The sequence below is a fragment of the Gossypium hirsutum genome, chromosome A01 (assembly GCF_007990345.1).
Source record: "Gossypium hirsutum isolate 1008001.06 chromosome A01, Gossypium_hirsutum_v2.1, whole genome shotgun sequence".
Classification (NCBI taxonomy): Eukaryota; Viridiplantae; Streptophyta; class Magnoliopsida; order Malvales; family Malvaceae; genus Gossypium; species Gossypium hirsutum.
Genome location: NC_053424.1, coordinates 49767793 through 49772200, shown reverse-complemented (window position 1 = coordinate 49772200; position 4408 = coordinate 49767793). Strand labels below are relative to the sequence as shown.

At 38.6% G+C, this 4408-nt stretch overlaps 1 non-coding gene across 1 annotated transcript; it reads left to right on the top strand.

Annotated features, from left to right (window-relative positions):
• Positions 1–600: 600 nt before the first annotated feature.
• LOC121208176 (small nucleolar RNA R71) lies at positions 601–706 on the top strand. The gene has a single exon (XR_005903127.1). It is a non-coding gene; the product is annotated as a small nucleolar RNA R71 (small nucleolar RNA).
• The last annotated feature ends 3702 nt before the right edge of the window (positions 707–4408 follow it).

Sequence of the window (4408 nt, the reverse complement as noted above, 5' to 3'; positions counted from 1 at the left end):
GTCTCGGTATTCTGAAAATGAATTTTTGACATCGAGATGAATTTTGTTATCATCTCCTCAAGGTTAGGCTTTTTCTCTTGTTGGTAGAGTGGTTGTTGGAAGCCTGGAGGTGGTGGTGGTCGCTGATTTCCTTGGCCTCCCCATGAGAAATTTAGGTGGTTCCTTCAACTTGCATTGTAAGTATTACTATAAGGATTATTTTGAGATCGAGAATTATTACCCATGTAATTTAACTGCTTGTTCTCCATGTTGTGGCAATAGGGTGGGTAATCTGGATTGCTCAATCCACCTCCACTTGCTTCGCACTGTATTACTGGGTGAACCTGTGAAGAACTAAGAAAATAGTCAATTTTCTTATTCAAGAGTTCTACCTGATTAGATAGCATTGTGACCTAATTGACGTTATAAAAGTCGGTTGCTTTTGTTGGCTTTGTCCTCATGACTTGCCACTGATAATTATTCAGTGACATCTCTTCTATAAATTCATAAGCATCTTCAGGTGTTTTATTATTGATAGTCCAACCAGCGGCTACGTCAACCATTTGTCGAGTTGAAGGATTTAAGCCATTATGAAACGTTTGAACCTGTAGCCAGAGTGGTAACCCATGGTGAGGGCATCTTCTCAAGAGGTCCTTGTATCTCTCTCATGCATCGTAGAGTGTTTCTAAATCCATCTGCACAAAAGAAGAGATATCATTACGTAATTCAGCCGTTTTAGCAGGTGAAAAATATTTTAATAAAATATTTTCAGTCATTTGTTCCCAAGTAGTGATTCACCTTCGTGGTAACGAATTCAACAACTGTTTAGCTTTGTTTATCAATGAAAAAGGGAATAATCGAAGACGAATGGCGTCATCAGAAATGCCATTAATTTTAAATGTATCACATAGTTCCAAAAAGTTTGCCAAGTGCGCGCTGGGATCTTCGTCCTGCAAACCATCAAACTGAACAAATTGCTGTATCATCTGAATTGTGTTTGGTTTCAGTTCAAAAGTATTTGCAGCTATAGCAGGTCTAACTATGCTTGATTCAGTTCCTGTTAAAGAAGATTTAGCATAATCATACATAGTGCGTGGAGCATGATTCTGATTAGCAGCAATCGTTGGAGGTAGCGAATTTTCTTGGTTTTCATCCATCTCCTCGGTTGTGGTTGAAGTATCGTCCTCTTGTTCTTCCTCTATATATCGTAAGCTTCGCCTTATTTCTCTTCGGTTTCAGTAAACTATGCGATCGATCTCACTATCAAACAGTAATGGTTCCGACGGGTTTCTTCTAGTCATACATTATAAAAACCTGCCAGGAACGAATAAATTAAAAATTAGAAAAGAAAATAAAAATTTAAATTGCAAATAAGGTAGAATGGCTAAAGTAATAAAAATCAAGTGTTCTTAATATCCTAGTTCCCCAGCAATGGCGCCAAAAACTTGATACGTGATATTCGCGACAGGTTTTAAATATTTATAATTAATTGTTCTTGAAACTAACTATTATCACGATGAAGGCAAGTGTACCTATCGAACAGTAGTATAGCTTTAGCCAGACTGAATTGTCAAAACCAAAGGAACCAAGAGTGCTAGTAATTACCTTTTTTTATTATCTAGCCTAAAAATTTAGGGATTTAGTTATCTAAACTAATTACTAAACTAAGAATGCACAGAAAGAAAACTTGGGAAAAAACTTTTGGGAAAATTCGATTGGTTAAGACAATACCTAAGGAAAAATCCACCTAGACTTCACTTGTTATTTGACTCTGAATCAGACGATTTATTCATTTGACTTGATCCATAGAAATCCCTAAGTTATATTATTATCTCTCTCGAGACTAATAACGTCTAACCCTAGGTTGATTAATTGAAATCTCTTTCTAATTAACGCCTTAGTGTTGCATTAACTCGATCTATGGATCCCCTTATTAGGTTTCACCCTAATCTAGAAAAATCTTATCACCCTATCTCTAGTTGTGCAATTAACTGCGCTTAATTATGACAAATTTAGTCTTAGACAAGATCTATTCCTCCTCTGAATAAGAGCATTAACTTGAATCAATATCCTGGAATATTTTAAAACAAGAATTAAGAACTCATAATTAAGAACAAGACAAATATTTATCATACAATTCAGATAATAATAACAAGATCCGTCTTAGGTTTCACACTCCTTAGGTATTTAGGGGGTTTAGTTCATACTTATGAAAGAAAACATCTTAAAAGCATAAAGATAACAAAACATAAAAAAACCCAAAACTCCTGAAGGAACTTGAAGGGAGATATTTAGTCTTGATGATGAATCCGGCTTTTGAGATTGGTCAATTGGCTTTCCTTAAGTAATTCTCTACTTCCTACTCCGCGTCCTCCTCCTAAGTGCCTCATTAGGTGTTTAAATAGGTTTTAGAATGCCTAAGAGCCCTCAAAATTGGCCTTTTCTGAATAGGGTTATACTTGGGCTCGGCAGGGACACGCCCGTGTGCGATTACTCCAACCCATGGTCAAGGCTGTTGTATAGGTACGGGCGTGTAGTCTACCCGTGTAAGTCGTGATTCGATCCTGCCAAAGAGACAAGGCCGTGTGATTCACCTGTTTGAGGAAGTCCAAGTCATGTTGATTTCCCATGTGGGTCTATTTTCTCCATTTTCTCCGTTTTCAGCCCGTTTCTTGCTCTTTTTACTCTCCTATGCTCACCTAAGTATAAAACATGAAATTAAAGAATTAGGAGCATCGAATTCACCAAATCTAAGGAGAAATCATCAATAAATGTGTTAAGCATGGGATAAAAATATGTATAAATTACGGTTTATCAACACGGTTGGACTTCAGTACTACGTTCCATCCTCAGGCAGATTGTTAGTTAGAGAGGGTGATTTAGATACTAGAGGACATGTGAAGGAGTTGTGTAATTGACATCCAAGGTAGTTGGGATGATTATTTGTCGCTAGCAGAATTTGCTTACAGCAATAGCTACTAGTTTAGCATATAGATGGCACCTTACGAAGTGCTATATGGTCGTTGGTGTCGCACTCTGTTATGTTGGACTGAGTTGGGTGAGCGGTGTGTTCTGGGTCTTGAGCTAGTATCTGATACCGAGGATAAGGTCAGATTAATTTGGGATCGACTAAAGGCACCATCGAACAAACAAAAGTCATATGCGGACCTGAAGCATAAGGAAATTGAGTTTTTTATGGGAGATTCTGTCTTTCTAAAGGTCTCGTAGTGGAAGAAGGTGCTGAGATTTGGGCGTAAGGGAAAATTGAGCCCAAGATTTATTGGGCCTTACTGCATTTTGAGACGTGTAGGACCAGTTGCCTACCAGTTAGAGCTACCTCTGGATTTAGAGCGAATCCATGATGTGTTCTACGTCTCTATGCCGAGATGGTACCGCTCTGAACCTATGCATGTTGTGCCGGTTGAGGAAATTGGAGTTAGACCAGACCTAGCTTTCGAGGAGGAGCCAGTTTAGATTTTGGATCATGAGGTAATAGTCTTGAGAAGGATATCAATCCCATTAGTAAAATTTCTTTGGCGGAACCACAGTTCTGAGGAGGCTACGTGGGAAGCCGAAGAGGCGATGCGGCAACAATACCCTCATCTATTCTAGCAGGTAAATTTCAAGGCTGAAATTTTCTTTAAGGGGGTAGAATTGTAATGCCCCAATTTTCTCAAATCTCGAAATCGCAGTTAAAATTATTTTTGTGTGGTTGTGACATAAATTAGTGTTTTGCTTAGTGGTTTAGTGCTCTCGGAGCGTCTGGGAAGTCATGGGTTTAAACCTTGGCTTGAGCTAAATTTTTCTCCTAATTGAATAAACCCTGTCTTTGGATAGTGGGGTTTTTAAATAAATATGGTTAAGTTGTGTCACAAAAAAGCTGGCTGGTTCAGAGGATAGTGGCATGTTACTGCAGCTAGAATACTGGAGTTTGAGTCCTGTTGCACGCAAAGGGGGTGTTTATTTTGCTGCTGTGCTGTGTAAGAGCTTGAGTGGCAGTACAACTCTGAGCTAGTAGGTGTTTGGAGTGTTGGAGAGGGAGGGGAATGTGTGGCCCAATTTCAAGAGGAGTGGGAAAGGAATTTGAACTGGTCAAAGGAGAAATTTGGGGATATAATTGTGTAGTGAATCGTGGAGTAGGGGAGTGGGGAGTTGTCTGCCGAAAGTGGGATTCTCTTTGTGCCAAAATCAGTTTTAGGAAACTGGTACCGAAACTGTTTAATTTTTGCTCTTTCTTTTTCAGTAACAATTCCTCTGTGGCTCTTTTCTCTCATTTGGTTGTGCCTTTGGTAGCCGAACATCTCCTTGACCATTCAAGTTTTTGCATTTTGTGATCGTGGTTTCTTTTGATTATTCTTTTGTTAAGTCAGTTTTTTTTCTTTATTTTTTTGGTCGATCTATCTTATGTTAACACTCTTTGGCCGATTCT